Source organism: Artibeus jamaicensis, unplaced genomic scaffold, assembly GCF_021234435.1.
Source record: "Artibeus jamaicensis isolate MK-2021 breed Jamaican fruit bat unplaced genomic scaffold, CSHL_Jam_final scaffold_754, whole genome shotgun sequence".
Taxonomy (NCBI): Eukaryota; Metazoa; Chordata; class Mammalia; order Chiroptera; family Phyllostomidae; genus Artibeus; species Artibeus jamaicensis.
Window position 1 is genome coordinate 3,487,582 of NW_026522054.1, and position 18,785 is coordinate 3,506,366.

The window sequence follows — 18,785 nt, forward strand, 5'->3', positions numbered from 1 at the left end:
TGGGACTGCCACCATTCTCTCCGTTTTTCAGGCACACAGACGGGCTGAGGTTAGAGACTTGTCCTGTGAGTGGGTCACACAGACAAGACCTGACTTCATGGTAGATTTGGAGTCTGGACCTTGCTGTCTTCACCCCTTCGCAGTGGGGTTCTCAGGTCCGTCCTGGGCTTTATGAAGCCACCTCTGATACGTTGCATTCACAGGCCTGACCACTTGTCGAGTCGCCGAGCATTAGAAAGAACCAGGTAAATACTGTGGTTGCTTTATTTATACGTATTTTAAAAGAAGTTAATTTTTTCAAGAAGGTTAGGTTTAACCCTTGTCCTTTTTACGGTATCTTTTTCTTTCTTTACAAAAAATTCTGCGTCTTTTCTTGCCCTGTCTCGCTCCGTGTGGCTTGCCGTGATCTGCTTTTGGGTGAAGGGAAGCGTTGGGTGAACTAAACAACACGTGTGCTTAACGGAGGGCGTAATGCCTCGGTTCCGACTGGGGCCGTCCCTGCTTCTGAAACGAGGCCAGAAATGCCACGAGGAGATGCGACTCCCGCTCCAGGCGTGGGCTGTGATCGTGGTGGTGAGGAAGGCGCCAGAGCTGTGGGCACGAGCCCCTGGCTCCATGATGACCAGGAGAAAAGTGGCCGTTCCAGAGGACGGGGCCAGGGAGAGAACTGGCCTTGATGGAGCAGGAGCCCCCCACCCCCCTCTAGTCAGCCGGCGTCCACCGCACTAGTGTAATTAGAGCCCACCGGCCAGGTGCCCGCTCACTCGTGCGCACGGTTGCCCCAGAGCCCCGCCCCCTCTCAGCTGACTCCACTGCTTGCGCTTGATTGGGCCAGTCTCTGAAACGGACAGGAGACTTGGGGAGGGGGGGAGGGGCGTGGATAATGGCCCTCACAGAGCTGTCCCAGCAGTCTGGGTGACGATGTCCTCAGTCGTGTGGGCCCGTGTTTCCTGGGTGAGGACTGGACGGCTGCTCACGTGACTTGGGAGATAAAAGTGTAAAGAAAATGGCTTTAATATTTCTTATATTTTGTGATGAGAACAGCAGCCAGGGGAAGACAGAAGCAGACAACCAGAATAGGCGAGTCCTTTTGGATTCCTTTCCATGACACAGAACTAAACTTTCTAAATATCCAAAGTGGTTAAATATGTGGGATTTTGCATTTTTGAGTGAGTCTGTGGATGGACTATCAGATACTGAATTTCACGTCTGCTTTTTTTTATTGTGGTAAAATACACACAACATAATATTTTCCATTTTAACCATATAGTCCTAAATTGACCCATAAGCCTCTGGGGTGGGGGGAGGGGGCCACTCGTAATTGGAATTCAGCTGTGCGTGATGGAAAATGTGTTTCTTTTTTATTTTCTCGGGGCACAAGACAGGACACCCAGGAGGCTAAGGCGGTGTTTTCCTTCCGAGACTCCAAGTCCAAGGCTCAGACAAAAGTCTTAGGGTTCATGGTGGTTGTCTCAGTTCAGGACACACACCCAGCCTCACTGTCCCGTCCGCCTCTGTGGCTGGAGGAGCATCGCTCATGGATTGGCCTGGGCTCCACTGATTGCCAAGCGCTGTGGCGGGGGCCAGGTGCTGGCTGTTCGGACTCCACCAGTCAGGCCCGCTGCTGACCTGGGGCTCCAAGGCGATGCCCGGTGTGCAGGGCCGGTCCTGCGGGAGGGGTGACAGTGGAAGTAGGGGGAAGGGACGCTGCCCTGGTGGCCCATCCCGCGTGCTCACAGAAGCCTGGGTGGGTGATTCCCATCATCGCTGCGCCCCATCATCACTGCGCCCCTATCTGCCCGCCTCACACCAGCCACAGTGCGCGAGCTCCACTTCACTGCCTCTAATTCTGAAGCGTTTTTCAGGTAAGTAACCTTTTACCAGTTCCACTGGAGGAAAAGGAGACTCAGAGAGAAAGTACCTGCCCCAAGGCTCCGCACCTAGGAAATGGCCGAAGGGGGGTGAGATTGAGCTCTTCACATTGTGTCACGTTTCAGAGGCGACTCTCTGGCAGAGACGGGTCTGAGCACCCTGGGTTGGACCGTAACCGGTCTCTTCTCGCTCACCTGTTCCAAGGCTGCCCCTGTTTAGGACTCTGGTTGCATCTGCCTGGTGGTCTTCCCTGTTAGGCTCTTGCATGGTGCTTATTCCCTCTCCGTTGTTAACGACCCCTATAAATACGGGGTCCGGCACAAATAACGCCCGTTTTTATTACAAAATCCTAAGCATGGGATTCTGCAACATAACACTGTCACACTCAAGCACACTATGTGACACTTTAGGTGAAATGTTCAAATTAAATCTATAAATTACTACATCCTAATTGTTACCCTACCAACCACATTTCCAGCCTTGTGCTGGGCCCTGAGGATATGCCTTGGTCAAGGTTCTTAATAAGTCTAAGGCTTAGCGCCCTTATTTATAGAGCGGGAATAATAATGAGACCAGTATTCTTTTTCGCAGTGAGGAGTAAGTTAAGAAACCCTAGGTGGCATTCTTAGTGGGGTGCAGGCACACACAGGGATTCAGGAGATGTTACTCATTATTAGTAATTGTTGAGCTTCCTGGGTTCCTTCAGCTGTTTTTAATAATGTGTTTTCTAGGTCCCTGTCTTTTCTCCCTAATTTGTGGTGCGCTCTAAATTTTCTCCGAACATGTGTTCCCCTGGGGGGGGGGGGGTTGGGAGGGCGTTGGCCACCTCGGCAGATGGTCGGGCTGTGGCTCCCAGTGGCCTGAGGGCGGAGTCTCTCTGCACGCCAACGTTCTCTGGGTATTCAACATCCTGGAATCTCCCATCGGGTTGAAAGTTCTTTCTTCTTGGGAAACACATCGGTGGGGGAGTACAGGAACATCTGGATTCTCCAAGAGGTTTTTGGACGTTGTTCCACTTGGCCGCAGGCCTCACCTGTGTTTGGAGGCTGGTTTCATCCGAATGGTGGGTGGATGCCAAGGCTGTGACACTCAGTTCCTACCTGGTTCGGATCTGTCCGTGTGCTCCTACTCAGCCAGGAGCACGGGCCCCTTTGAAAGGAGGTGCGCAGTCCCTTGGAGCGCCCGCCCGCCCCCACAGCACGTGCACGGACATTTCCATAGCACGTGGATGCGTTTGTTCTCTTTGCTTCGTTTCATGATCCCTAAGCACCTGTGTGTCTGCTGTGTCCAGCGGGATCGGTTTTCTTTAAAGCGAGGCAAGGCCGTTGGAGTTCAGCCTGACGCAGGCAGCACGAGGCTTGCCCCGAGCACTCGGCAGGTCCTCTGTGACAGAGACGCTTTGCCGCCAGCCTTGCTGTCGGGTGTGGATGGGTTGCCCTGATACCGAGGAACCTCGGGCAGAGAAACGCAGGGTTTCTGTTTGCCTTGGACCATGTACAGGGTGGGCTACTCAGGGGCAGTGAGCTTTCGCTGAAGACTGTGAACATGCCCAGATTGTAGCTGTTTCAGTCCGCTAGCCGAGGGGTTTACCACTGGCCCTGACATTTTGTATAACCTTTGTGTGACACCACGACAGTGTAAAAGTGTCTGGGCTCACCAAGGGGGGGTGCAAGTGGTCGGCAAAACTTGGCCCGGCTTCCGGAGTAACAGTACCAGTTCTCACAGCAGAAATGTATTTTGAGGTATTGGTCTTCGATTAAAATGTCAGCAAACAAACTCAGGTACTCACAGAAAATGGAAAATTGCCAAGTGCCAGCTTCCCTTAGACCCCCTCGTTCATCTAATGACTGGAGGGGGAAAACACTCTTGCCATGACAACGTTTCTTCAAAGCATCTTTACAAGATTCCTCACCGTCCCCAAATGCAATTTCAATGTCTCCTTACTCGTTCCTTGAAGAAATGAAGTGGACAAGAGATTTAACATGTTCAAATTGAGGTGAAATAAATATATAACATTGGCTGCCTAAGGGTCACTGTATCAGGTAACCCTGCCAGTGGGGTGTGCTCCCTTGCTTTTAGGGTTACCAATATGTTATTTAAAAGTTAGTCATGGTGGGGCTCATGCTTTGAGTCAGGTGTTATTCTCAGGATTAGAGATTTATTTCTGAGAACCTCACAGGCTAGTACAGTGATAAGCTTGAGGACAGATAATTGCTTTAATGGAGGCGGGTTCCACGGGGAATGGTAGCAGGAAAGGGCCCTAAATTCTGGGGGAACTTGGGGAGTATTCAGAAAGAAGAGAATGTGGGTGCGGGGTTTCCAGGATAGTCTTCCAGGCAGAGGGAATGGAATATACAGAAGTTCTCAGATGTTGAGAGAACATGCCATGTTCAAAGATATAATTGAGTAGTTCAGTACTGCTAGGGCTTAAAAATAAGAGGGAGCAACCAAAAAGGAAGTTCAACAGATAGGAAAGAGCCAGATACTGCAGGCTCTGAAGGCTGTGCCGCGGGCGATTTCTGTCCGTGGAGATGAGAGCCGCTGAGCTATTTTGCAGAGAGCGTTATCAGGTGTGGCTGAAAGGTGGCCATCTGTCTGTCTGCCCAGTAAAGCTGCGAGGGGGGCTGAAGGAGAGGAGACCTGATGGTGGACGTCACATTGGTCCAGATGACATGATGATGACTTCAGTTGCGACTGAGGTCACAGAGAGGGGAACAGAGGGGCAGATTTGAGATAGACCTAGGGGGCGCATTGGACTTGGCATGACCGGGCATGAGGCAGAAGGATTTAAGGGCTGGTTTGCATGCCCGGGTAACTGGGAGAGTCCTTTTGTTAGAAGATGAAGGAAAGGAGACAGGAATGGGATACCAGGTCGTGGGTCACTTTTAGGCATCAATGTCTTCAAGGTGCCTGTCGGACAAATAGGAATAACTGCCTAAATGGTGAGTATTTTATATTCCAAGTCTGGGAGAGAGGTCTCGAATTTGGGAGTCATCGGGATAGAGCTTCTAGTTGAAACATAGGGATAGATGATAATTTTCAGGCAAAATGTATAGAAAAGAGGGCCAAGAACATGGCCCAAACGGCTACCAACACTGATGGGGTGCTGGTAAGCAGGTAATTTTTTAAAAAAAAGACCAGAGAAGGACAATGAGAGAGCTGGTAGGAGACCCGGGACAGAGAGATGGGACCGAATCCAAGGGAGGAGGGCAGGCTGCTTGGGCGGGTGAGCGATGCCAGACACGGCGGAGACGTGAGACAGACGTGTGTGTCCATTGACCTGGAAGCCCTAGTTCATGCAGGACCAGGGGTGTGCAGTTCTGTGGGCCTGAGTGGGCAGATGTCAGGTTGAGAGCAGCAAGGAGCAAGCGGGAAGGAAGAAGATCGTGTATGGAGAGAACATCGTCATAGGAATTTGGATGTATAAGGAAGGAGAGAGAAATACACTACACCGGTTCTCAAGGGGGAGTTTTGTTTGTGTTTTAAGACGAAATTTGAATGTGCTTGTGTGCGTGTAGGGAAGGAAGCTGTATGGAGGGAGGAGCAGAAGACTCTGGAATTAGAGGGGAAGTCAACGTAGAATGTCCTAGAACAGTGTTTCTCAAAGTCTGGTCTGGGCCCTGCAGTAGCAAGGTCACTGGAAATTTGTTAGAATAGGAAGTTATCAGCCCTCGCCTCAGATCTGTGGAACCCGAGAGTCCAGTTTGGGGCCCAGAAGGCTGGGTTTTCACAAGCCGTCCGTCCATGGGACCCCCACACCTACCGCAGTTGGGGAACTCTGGTTCTGCAGGGAGTGCAGGTGGGCGCAGGTACCTGGCACAGGGCAGGGCGGGGGAGGAGCACTTCTGCAGGGGTCCGGTGCACACAGCGTCAGGGGGCACGGTCCTGCAGTCGACGGAATTTGCTCCTGATTCTATCACTGGTCCTTTAGAGGAAGGAAGTGGGGCTGCCTCCTGAAAGGTCCTGGGATAATGGAGCAGGACCGGCTGAGTCCATTCAAACGTGACGCACAGTTCGGCTTGGGAAGTGTTGCCTTCTAGTGGAGCTAAATTTGATTGGTTTTAACAGAAATACCCCCTCATTCTCTCTCTCATTGCATTCTCGTTCTCTCCTGACTCTCTCTCACCGGGAGCGAGCTGTTCTCCTGACCTGACTGGTTTCTGATTGCTTTGACCCTGAACTGTCCCCGCCTTGGTCATCAGTTGCTTCGGGCTTTCAGTTTGTGTTCTTACTGGGCTCTTGCAGCATTGTCTTCGTCGCCGGGGACCTTGGGGAGGTTGCTGAGATCATTCGGAACCAGAAAAAAGGAAAATGAGAGCAAGGCTTCGCCTTACCAAACTGAGTTACAGATGTTGTCTTATCAACACTCCCCCACAGGAGGTTTGGAGCAAACACAAGAAAAGCAGCGCGTGTAGTTTAAGAATAAAAATTAAACAATGGAAAAATCTGTGGGCATCTGCTTGAGGGTCCCAGAGGCCCACTTTTGCTGAACTTTTGATCTCGTCCCATGGACAGCGTGTTTCTTAGCTGGTCATGAAAGGTGGGTGTCATTTCCCTTCATACTGACATTGCGGTGAAGGACTGGGAGAGAGGAGAAGCATTTGGGCATGTCCGGCTCCTATAGAAAACGAGTGGATCTGCCGTACTTAGCCATGAATTTTCCTTCCCTTTGATGAAAATGCATGTATATTCTAGCAGAGGCACTCAGTGCCCCCAGAGTGGGAGAGTCGAACAGTTACAGCAGACACGCCTGCAGGCTGCGGCAGATAAGATAAGGCAGGGGACGGGCCCGCCGGGTGTGTGTTGGGCCTTCAGTGTCCGGGCCTCTGGGCTCGAGGTGCGGGAGGGAGGTCACGCCGGGACAGCGCCGTCCTGCAGGGTCCCAGCGCTGTAAGGATTCTTCGGAGAAATGCTTGACCGCCTCTCTCACGGTGTGGCGACAGAAGTGACAGGAAGAGCCCCCCTCCGAATCCTGTAGCCCTCCTCAAAGCCAACCCAGTGGGTCCGCCCTCGTCTGAGTTTTTGCTCATCCTTTGCAATAAATGTTCTTGCTACGCGGGAACAGTTTTTATGTGCCCTGCGCATTCTTGTGCAGTACCTGGATTTTTCTTGTTTCTTCTTCTTTTTTTTTAGTATGGGGGATGGGAATGGAATATGAATTAAATGGCATTAGGAGGGAATTAATTAAAAAAAAACTTGTTATAATGAGGTGTTTTTGAGACTGTATGTAACTTACAAATCATCCTTTCCCTGTTATGTTGGATCAGCCGTCCAACAGACATTTCGATGGTTTCGTGTGTCATCAGAAACTGAGACAGTAAATGCCACTTTTATTTAAATCTAAATGCGATCTTAACTGTAATTAAAACCACCACTGCATTTAAAGGCAGCATTTTGGTATGTCCCCCAGATGCGACCCTGTGCCTGGGTCATGTGAGAGAGACCTCTCGGAAGGGGGACCCCGCATTGCTCAGGGTCGCAGTGACCATGGCTGTGCCTAAAGCCAGGCCGGAGCGAGGGGCAGGAGGGGGTCCTGCCAAACCCACCCTGTAAGACGTGCGTGGGAGCAATCATCCTCTGACCAAAGAGAAAAAATAGAAGGAAAACAAATGTCGAGTTCTTTCTTCCTGCATCAAGTCCTATGTGATCATTTTCCAAGTTCATGGGCCCTTTACTTTCAATCTAACCATAAACAATGGTATTGGAGCCAGAATTTGCACGTGCTTTTAATATCGCCGCTAAAGGATCTTCCTCAGAAACGTCTGGCTTTTCTGTTTCTTTCTTTGCTTTAATCTTGGCAGTGTAGATGGGCTTTTCTTTCTGATCTGAACATCTTTTTTCGCTCAGTACCATGAGCATTTGTGTTTATGAACGTTTGGCTCCTGACAGCTGCTTTAGGTTCAGCTGGGTAAGGGAACCCTTCAGTGGGAACTTCACTGCAAGTGTTTATTCCCTTAAAACATTTGTAATGGAAATGTATATATATTGAAAAAGAATTCTGAAAGGTTCTTCTCAGTTAGGTTTAATTGGTCCTGACAGCCCAGCACTATTGAATTCTTGCAACAATTATGTCCCGGTTGTTTATCCTGAGGGCCCCTGGGCCATCAATTAACTAAGGGACACCTCGTGGCAGCACCCAGATATCCATGGATTGGCCTCTCAGAGGGGCCAGAGCTTCTGGACAGTGGCCTGGACCAGCGGCCACCCCTTCAGGGCTGTCGTGTGGGCTGTCGGTACTGCCCATCACAGGGTCTCAACATTTATTTGGCTACATAGTCATCCTGGATTCAAAGGTTTATCGAACACCTGCTATCGACCAGGTATCCCACGTACCAGAGAGTGAGGTCTGAGCCAGCCAGACAGGACTTTTGTCCTCTCAGAGGTTAAATTTAAGCGTGATCACAGCGGGCTGGTTCCAATTAGGGGTTGGCTGACTTTTCTGTAAAAGACCAGATGGGAAGTGTTTTAGGTTTTCTGGGCCCTTCTGGGTTTTCTGGTCTTTGTTGTAACTATCCTAGTCTGCCCTTGAGCACAAAAGCAGCCATGGACCATATGTAATGGAATGGGCAGGGCTGAGAGTCAATAAAACTTTATTTACAAAACAGGTGGCTGATGAGCAGATAATGCCAGAGATTCTGTGGGGGCGGCGTCCCTGCCCCACAGTCTGGACTAGGACCCTGTTCCCCAGCCTGCGAGGTGTCTGTCCAGCCCGTACCAGGTAGCCATAAAGCTCCCTGGTAACTACCTGATGAGTCCCTTTCTCGGCGTTCGCTGTTCAGTGCACAGTTGCAGGCTGCTGCGTGTGTCCTGTTCCTGGAATCGTTTTCTCTGCCTTGGGTCTAACGGGTTTTCCCAGAGCCCTCAGTGAGGAAGCATGGCCCTGATTCATTCCACATGCCGTGTGTAGGTGATGAGCAGAAAGGAGACAGGTAGACTCAGGCCTCAACCCTGAACCATAGCGAAGCGTGGTTCGATCCCGCTGCCCATCCGGCTTGGTGGAGTGGATCAGTGGGGCCATAAAACCCCCATAGCAGAGAGACTTCCCTTTACTCTGGTCATGAGGTCACGAGACTAGAAGAGGGCAGAGCCCACACGTGCCCCCACCCCCACGCCCTCTGCTTTGGCCTCCCAGGGGTTTATCTCGGAAACAGCATTTATCGGGCTTTGAACTTCTTCAGCTCCCTGCTTTGGATGGTGTCCTTTTCCAGTGCGGTGCCAGTTCCGAGTCCGTGTGTTGAAACTTCTAATCACTCCTGTAAGAAGGAGCGTGGGCCCTGCAGGGGGAGCGCCGCCCCGCTGTCTGGCAAAGGCCTCGCAGCTGGGTGCACAGCCCGGGCGGAGGCCTGCAGGCGAGACCCCGGCTGCTCAGTCAGGGAGTGGAGCGTCCTCCAATCGGAGGAGGCCCGCGGGATTCGGCAGGTGAGGGCTTTCTCAGGACAACACTGAAAGCCCAGTCAGGAGCTGGTAAGCCCACCGGGGCTGTTTCTGAAGGGAACATTCAAGCGCTCGGAGCTGCTCTCTGAGATCGTCCCGACAGCAGTGTGCGGATCGAAGGAGTGCTGGGGTAAACTGAGGGACGAGTGACATCATCGTGCACGCTGTTTGGGAGCGAGAGAAACCCGAACTTCCGTTTCTTTGATTTGGGATCCATCAGGTTTGTCACAGGTGTCCCTCAGAGCTGTGAATAAATGCTGCACCGTCCTGGGCAAGGGTGCAAAGTTCGGGGAGGTTAAGGAATACCCTCAGGCTACAAAGTAACCGCTCAGAACTTAAATATCCCCTAGGAGCGGTGAGCAAGCAGTGGAAATACGCAAACGTGTAATTCACGCCACTCCTGCCAGGTGCTTTACACCATCCATCCCACCGAAACCTGGTTTCTCCTGTGGCTGTTTGGGAAAATTAGTCACAAATGGAATTATTCAAGGAATGATGCATTTACTTTGCATTTAATGCTCTGCCATTACCGCTCAGTTTAGGTCTTTGATCTCTGTTGCTTTAATTAAGAAGAAGTTTTTGAGTCCTGCCTGCTCCCCATCGAGGGCCCCAGGAGGTCTGCGTCCCACCCCAGGCAGGCCCGTAGAGCCCTGCCCATGAACTAGGTCTGCGGTGCAGATGCTTCGTTCCTTACAGCCCAGCGCACAGCGCACCGGGGAGAGACACAGACGTGGCCACAGGCCCGCCTTCCTTGCTTCTCCGACTGGGACGAATTCACAGTGCAACAGATTTTCAGGGGCAATTCCCGGCCCCCGAAATGCCCTCGTGCTAGTGACTTTCCCCAGACAGAGTAGCCTCACTGCCCCTAAACATCCTCTCTCTCTGCCTGTTCATCCTTCCCTCCCTACTGACCCCCAGCAACCACTGATGCTCCTGCAGACTCTGTCATTTTGCCTTTTCTGGACTTTCTTATTGTTGGAATCATGCAGTGCGTATAGCCTTTTCACATTGACTTCTTTACTTAGTAAAGGGTATACATTTAAGCTTCCTCCGTGTCTGCTCACGGCTTGATACTTGCTCATTTTCTTTCAGCACTGAATAATAATAATACTTTATTGTCTGCACGGACCATAGCTTATTTATCTGTTCACCACCGAGGGACATCTCTGTTCCTTCCAGGTTGGGGCAGTTATGTAAGCAGAGATACATTTTGTACGATTCCATTTTCTCAGCATATTAATTACACTTCTTTTTAACTCTTGTTTTGGTGGACATGCTAGACTTTCCAGTACACATTTACAACTAATTCAAGCCCACTTTCAGATAATTCTGTACCAGTTCATTAGTAGTGCACTTGATAGGAACAAAATATTCCTAATTTCTCCATCCATCCTATGTAATTGCTCATTAATTTTACTTATATCTGAGCATGCATCATTGAAGACTTTGTTGCTACTTTAATTGTCTGTTAGAGGAAATAAGATAAGAAAAATTAAAGTTTTCCCTTCATCTTCACTTGTTCCTTCTCTGATGCTCTTTCTTTCTTCATGCTGACCCAAGTTTCTGACCTTATTTATCATTTTCCTTTCCTTTCCATTCTCTGAAGAACTTCTTTTAACAGGTCTCCTGGCAACAAGTTCCCTCATTTTTTGTTTGTCTGAGAAAATCTTTGTTTCTCTTTCATTTTTAAAAAGATGTAATTTAATTTATTTCTTATTAGAAAGAGGGGAAGAGGAGAAGAAAGGGCAGGAGAGAAACTCAATGTGTGGTTGCCTTTTGCAAGTCCCTACTGGGGGCCTGGCCCATAACACAGGCATGGGCTGTGACTGGGAATCGAACCAGTGACCCTTTGGTTCACAGGCCCATGCTCAATCCACTGAGCCTCACCATCCAGGGCTGTCTTTTTTTTAAATTAATTAATTAATTAATTAATTAATCAATCTTTAGAGGGGAAGAGAAGGAGAGAGAGAGAGAAACATCAATGTATGCTTGCCATTCATGCGTCCCCTGCTGGGAATTGGCCTGCAGGGAACCAGCCTGCAACCCAGGCATGTGCCCTGACTGGGAATCGAACCGCGATTGTCTGGTTCGCAGGCCCGCGCTCAATCCACTGAGCTACACCAGCCAGGGCTATTTTTGAAGAACAATTTTACAGGCTACAAAATTCTAGATTGGTAATTTTGTTTTCTTCTCAGTGTTTAGATGTTTTACCATGCTCTCTCCTTGCTTGCATAGTTTATGAGAAATTGGCTGTAATACTTATGTTTGCTTTATGGTAAGAGAGGTTCCTCAAGATTTGTAATTTGTCTTTGATTTTCTGAAATTTAAATCTGATATGTCTAGGTGTAGTTTGGTTCTTTGTTGTTGTTAAAATTGATCCTGCTTAATGTTCTCTGAGTGTTCTGTAGCTATAGTTTGGTGTCTGATATTAATTTGGGGAAAATAGTCATCATTACTTCAAATATTGCTTCTGTTTCTTTCTCTCTTTTCCCTCTGATTTTCCAATGACACATAACTTTTTATAGTCATCCCACAGTTCCTGGATATTCTGTCCAGTTTTTTTTCCAGTCTTTTTTCTCTTTGCTTTTCCCTTTTGTTTCAGTTGTCATATCCCTCAGGGTCAAAGGGATTTTTTTCCTGTATGTGTGCCCAGTCTGCCAATGAGCCTCAGAATGTATCAAAGGCATTCTTCATTTCTGTTACCTTTTTTTTTTTTAATCTCTAGCATTTCTGTTTGATTCTTTCTTAGGATTTTTATCTCTCTGCTTACACAGGGTCTGGCACAAATAACACCCCCCTTTATTTATTTATTTATTTTACAGAATCTTTATTACAAAATTCGAAGCATGGCATTCTGTAACAGAACAACATCACACAGAAGCACACCAGAGGACATTTTAGGTGAAATGTTCAAACTAAAACTATAAATGATCACACCCATGTCATTACCCTACCAACCACACTCAGGCAGGCCTTACTTCTGCCGGACCCTGTTGCATCTGTTCTTGCATGTTGTCTGGTTTTTTCCACCACAGCCCTTAGTATATTCATCAGTACTTTTAAATTCCTTGTCTGATCATTCCGCCATTGCTGCCGTACCTGACCGTGGTTCTGAAGTGGGTCCAGGCTATTCAAACGGTGGTGTCTTGTGCCTTGCGGTATGCGTGGCAGTTGCCTGTGGAAAGGCAGACGCGAGGTGGTGGATGAAAGGAGCTGCTGTCCACAGGCCTTCAGCAGCGCCGTGCACGGTCAGCGGGGCTGGGGGGCGTCCTGCAGCCCTGCCATCGGGCCTCAGTCTGCTGGCGAGCATGCGCCCCGGGCTGTGGGCCTCACCAGTGCTTCCCTGTTTTTTCTTCTGTTACTGGGGACGAGATGACTAACGTGAGCTACCGTTGGATGTTTCCCTTCCTGGGACACTTGGGCTCTGATAGAACCCCAGCAGCATAGGCTCTGGTGAAACAGTGCCTCCTGGGCCTGGGGCTTGAGAAGAAGAATAGGTTCTGTGTTGTTTTCGGACTTGGTTCCTGTTTGCCTTCCCTTCGTCGGAAGTGGGAGAGGACTTTTCCCCAGTGCTTCCTGTGAGGATCAGGTGCAGCTCCTGGAGGTAAAGCTCAGGAAAGTGTGGGGGTCCCCTAAAGACATTAACCCTCAGCCTCCTCCACACCTAGTCTGCTCCCCCACATGGGTTCCTGCAGGGGTTTCAGCTGCTGTGAGCAGGGGTTCTGTGTACCCCTCTCCAGCAGGGGGCAGCAGTGGGCTCTGAGACCCCACCTCTCCGCTGGTCCTTAGCATTGTTGGTTTTCCAGTTGGCTCAGTGTTTTACCTGTTGGTAGGATAGAGTGCCAGCTCCTGAACTTCTTACATGCTGGACTGGAAACTGGGAGTCTGATCCTGTGTTTGAAACAGCCCTTCGGGCATTGGTTATGTCTCTGAACACGATGCCAGCAGCAGAATACGCATGGCAACCAGTGGGTTCTAGGTCCGTGAGAACTTGCGAAGGAAGGACCTCCTGTCTTACCTGATAAACTCCCTTGACTCTCATCGTTCAGGTAAAATCCTGCTTTCCGGCAAGATTTGAAACTGCAGCATATTTTAAATGTAGTATCAGCAGTAAGCCCATGAGAGACATTATCGTGCAGTAAGGGCTCCTGAGATTTTTTCCTTCAATGGATGTTTCTAGAAACAGACAGAGGTGATTGATTTTGCAGCTGTTGAGGCCGAGCCTTGGCCCGCGACTCTCTGTCCCTGTTTCCCCTTCACTGTTCAGCAGCGCAGCCCACGTGCAGGTTCTGTCTCTCCTTCCCTCCACCTCATCTGGTTGACTTGTTGATAGGAGCTTGGCCAGGCTGCCTGGCAACTGAGCTGAAAGCCATATGGCTTGTTCAATTGACAGGGATGCTCTGGAATAAAATAACCACGTGCCCAGCCCTGTAGCGATCACCTAGCCCTCCCCCTCCCTTCGCAGTTCTGACGTCAGCGTTGGCAAAATGGTCTCTGACAGCATCGGGGTTCTCTAATCACGTCATGTGCAGTCAGGATGACTGGCGAAGCGAGATGAACGTGAAGCAGAGAGAAATCCGGCCACTTGCCTGGAGTGCCAAGGGTAAACACAGGCAGGAAGTGCGATTCCCTAGTTGGGCCTCAGCACGAGGTCAGTGGTTTTCAAACATACTCTTTCTCTACCACGAGCCCTTTCTTTAGTCCAGTGCTGGGCGAGCCCGTACGTAAAGCAGATGAACAAAGGCCACTGGACTCTGCGTAGTGGGGTGTGGTGTTTAGGAGCGAGACTCAGAAGCCAGGCTGCTTGGTGGCGTCTTGTGTAAGGTGAGGATAACCGTTGTTCCCGCCCAGAGGGCTGCTGGAAAGGGCAGCCAGAACAATACCCAGCTCTAGTAAACACACCACTCATCCTTTCCTTCCTTGGGTCACACAGAAAGCCTTTCCTGAGCACCTCACCGTATCCTAGGCCCTGCTTTACATGTGAGGTTAGATCAGTGAATGCGACGGATGTCCTCACTTTCATGGAGCTTATATCCCATAAAAATTATTGGACAGTGGGTTTAGGACGTGGGACCTCTCTGATGCTTCCTCGCTCTCCTTGGTTCCAGGGTTTTGCGGGCACAATGAAAACCACCGCCGTAGGCCATGTGTCTTAATGTCAGGACGCTGTTCCGAGCTAGAGGGGAGAAAATTGGAATTGCATGGGAGCACCGAAATTTTCCACTGCTGATACAAACTCTTCCAGAAATATCAGGTAGGGGGGAGGGGCATTCCTGCGTTTGAGGGTCCAGCTTGGGAGCTAATTAGAGACTTGACTGCTTGCAGCTGTGTGTCTTATTTTACCTCTTCTGCAAGCTGATACTTCAGTGAAAGGGCGAGAAGGAAATTCAGATCCAAAATGTTGACAAGATAAAATGCGTTGTCTAAAGGTTCATTTCCCTTTAAAAAAATTGGTTACGATCCAGATATCTTCTCTTAGCCGGTAAATGTGGAGGAACTGGAAAACTTAAGAAAGTCGTTTGGTTGAAAACTGGGTTCTAGGTCGGGGTCGACTCCGTTCACATCAGGATGAGCAGGGAGAGCTCGTGCCGAGAGGGGTAACGAGAGACGTGGCTCCAGTGTCACGCCCGAGAGAGATTGGAGAGGCAGCTGTTTCGTAATTATCTTCAGTTCTTTTCAGATACCCGCGTTTAAACCTTATCTGACTCTGCCTTCCCGCAGTGATTGTCAGTGACATGGAATTTCAACAAACTGAGTTGATTTAGAGGAGAGAGTTAGATCTTTTTTTTTTTTTTATGTCTCCACTTTAAAGGGCTAAGTACCACCCATGGGAGTCTTTGGCTTTGAGCAGGATATGTCCCAGGGCAGTTAGAAATTTCCAAATCTAAAAATGCCGTATAACGAGTAATTATTCCCTTTTTCTCTCCCTGAAAAATGTAAAGTATATTGGCAGAAGTGAAGTCATCCAGATTCGTAATGATTCTATAAAGTCAAGATCAAAGTCAGTTACAAAGCTAATTTCTGACAGGGCTTTAGACTGATTTACGTCTTTCACTGGTGCTGTTAGTTGGTTTGCAGGTCAGGATCATTCGGAAAAGGTTTTTGCCACTTTCCCCACCTTTCTGCTCTCACTGCAGAGAGCCGAGGATACCAAAGCCCATGAGTCACAGTCATTACTTAGTGGGCCCTTTCCCTTGGACATTGACCTTGCAACAAGGAGGATTCATATGTCTTTCTCAATAAAATCACAGGCGATTGCACATCCCCTGCCTTGGCCATCAAGCGTGGTCAAATACACCAGTGTGAAATCCTCGTGTTTACTGTAGTGTAGCTGACTGAACTTTGTCCAGGTCACTACTGATTTCCCTTGGGACTCAGATTTTACCCGAATTCATTTGTTTTCATGTTTTTCCAAAAGTTATTCTGTCCAGTGTGCTCAAATGTGTAGATTTTACTCAGTCTTTTTTCTGTGCTGTGATTGTTCGGGGAAAGGAGCCATCAGACAGAGAAGAAAGCGTTGGTACAAGATGGACAATGAGCAGAGGACTTGGGTGTCGGTGTGTTGCATAAGAACCTGGTAGATGATGGGGTAACAGACAGGAAACCCTTCTTAGCCTCAGAGCGGGGAGGCATTGTAGCGGCCATCTGCCCAACTCTCTTTGCAGCTGTCATTTTAGAAATGTGGAAACAAGATACGGCTTCTCGCCCTAGTCACATGGTGGAGTTGGGACCAGAACCCAGGTTTCCTGATTGCGTTATCTGCGTTCTTATTACTGAGTCACACTAGCTTCCGAGAGGTTGGCTCACCTTCATCAGAGAGCTTAGACCAGGAGCAGTCTGGGGCCCTGGACAACGGAAGCTAGAACGGGCGTTTCGGCTCGTCTGGTATCGCTGCTCACTTGGTGTGAGGAGCTCTACACCGCTCTCGATAGGTTGTTACTCAGCTTCTGCTCACACACTGGTTTGTGAGCGAGACCACTTCAGATTTTAAGGACTTTCTGTACTGGGGGTCCTGGGTACACTCCCCTGTGATTTCTGTCCATTTGTCCTGGTTTCTGTCACTGGTGATGTCCTGTATGCTAGAGATGCAAAATGAAGTTAACACATGGGTCCTCCCTTCTGGGGGTGACTTCCTAGCTAAGTAGGGGGGCCGACAAACACCATATTTTGCCATGTATAACGCGCACCACATTTTTGCATACATCATACACGGGATTATTATACCCATGGTTTGTAATCATTGTATTCATTTATAGTGCACATCCTTATTTTTCCCCTCAAAAATTTAGGCAAAAAAGTGCATGTTATTCACAGCAAAATATGGGTAAATAAGCAGTTACGGTCCAGCAGGACAAGTACCATGGAGAGTATGTGTTTTGCTCTGGAGGAGAAGAACCTGAATCAGACTGCAAGGCGGGGACCAACTTCCTAAAGGAGAGCTACCTGAAGGAGCTGAGTTTTGGAGGAGAAGCTGGGTCGGTGAAGCAAGGGAAGGGGCTTTTCAGACAAAGGAAGGAGCCTATGGAAGGGTGCAGGTTCATCCCCCAGCACCGCACTTTAGAGGACAGTGCGACGCTCTAGATGCTGGAGAGGGAGAGATGGGGGCCAGTGTCAGGAGCTCAGGGCAGGGAGGGATGTGCCAGGCGGACTCCAGGGCCTGCCTTGAGGAGCTGCCCGCGTCGTGTGTGGTTGAGTTGTCTGGGGGGTATTTTGTGTCCCTCATCCCACCTGAGCTGCCTTCTGATTTAGCTTGTCCTGCCTTGGAGTCTGAGGGTCCGACACCACCGCTGGGTTTCCCTGAGTCCCGTCTCCTCATCTGTAGGGCAGAGTGGCAGTAACTTCTTCCAACGTTGGCGAAGGTCAGAGAGTGTCTGATAGCACCTCGTATAGTGCCTGCCTCACTGTAGCCATTCAAAATGTAGGTTTCCCTTCTTTTCCTAAAGTCTCGGTGATAATTACATCCCCAGTCCCTACCTTGGCCGTCAGGAACTCGAACATTTGCCTGCCATTTTCTTACAAGGAGTCTATCATTTTTATCTAACCACGCAAGGCTACACTTTGGAATGAATTAAGGCCAAAGTAAAGATTTTCCTTATTACTTCCTAAGGCTTGAGAGAAAAAGTAATTAGGAAGGTAGGTCATGAGTTTTCCAGATATCCTGCATTTAGCAGGCTGAGAGAGTTAGATGCTGAGAATCCCCGGCAGAGAAAGACAAAAAGGCCAGGGGAGCTATCGGCCTTGATTGGACTGTGTGGGGGAGGTAGTGTCGATAAGACGGAGATATTTTGTTTGAAGAGGGATTTTTGAGCTTGCTCAAATATAGCAGCAATGTGTCTGGAGCACCCAGTGTGTGTGAGCTAAAGCACAAAGAAGGAAGGGGGCAACCCAGGAAAGATAGAGTGTCAAAGAGTTGAATTATCTGCAGTGAAACTGTAGCTCAAATTAGGCCAGAAAAGGTATGTCTAGCGTCAAGTTAAGTTAGAGAGGACTGGCCGCTCCTGGGTCCCTTCTGAGGGTCTCTATAGAGAAAGAGGCAAGAGAAAGGAGGAAGAAAAACCGAGTCTACTGGAGCGTGGAAAAGAAGAGGAGGATTTAATTATGGAAGCGGAAGTGAAGGGAAGGGTGATACGTAGCCTTTATTTGTATATCTGTTACGTCCAATATGTCAGACTAATCCCTCCCTCTTTCCTCTCCTTCCCTCCCTTCTTTCCATGGAGGGGTGTGTGTGTGCCAAGTCTAGTCTAGTCTAAATTATGACCGTGGTGAAATGATGATGTCAAGTCCAAGTGAGATGAACTTCTGTGAGTAATAGTCCATTTCGTGGAAAAACTTGTGTGTCGTGACAGTCTTTTCTTTACCGTCACATTTAATTCCTTTTCATTATTTTCTGTACCAGTTGTTTTGAAAGTAATTGGCCAGCACTGCAGATAAACACGTACTCATCTGGCGTGGTGTGATTTGTCTTCCCTGACATCTTCACCTACTGCATTATCTTGAGGACTCGTTTCCATTTCTAGAAGATGAGAAATATAGCTCGCCGGGATGCTGATTCACGTCCTAGGGACTCGGTGCTGCTGAAGAGCTGACATCCACTGTGTCAAAAAGGCAGTAAGCAGGGGAGCTCGGCTGCCTTCCGATGGGTGTGCAGGGTTCCGATGGTGATGCAGTGACACACCAGCACCGCTCAACAGAATGTTATCATCATTGGCTAAACTGGAGATGGGTAGGCAGAGAAGGAAGTCAGAATGTCACTTCCTACCCCCGACCATAAAGCCTTCCCAGGTGCACCGGGGCAGACTCGTGCCCAGAAGACTGGGAGTAACAGAGAAGGTAGAGGAGGAGGAGGGGAGGGAGAGGGGTACAGGCAGAGCGAGGATGGATACTTGTGAACCCAAGTGGTTTGTAGGCACTCAGAAGGAAGCAGGGAGAATTAATGCCATCGACCATAGCACTCCGCCGGCCTAGCTTGTGGTAGGAAC

At 49.2% G+C, this 18,785-nt stretch overlaps 1 protein-coding gene across 2 annotated transcripts in view; it reads left to right on the forward strand.

Annotated features, from left to right (window-relative positions):
• Positions 1-18,785, forward strand: part of SMYD3 (SET and MYND domain containing 3) — a 460,068-nt gene that overhangs the window by 312,833 nt on the left and 128,450 nt on the right. The gene's annotated exons all lie outside the window — the stretch shown is intronic.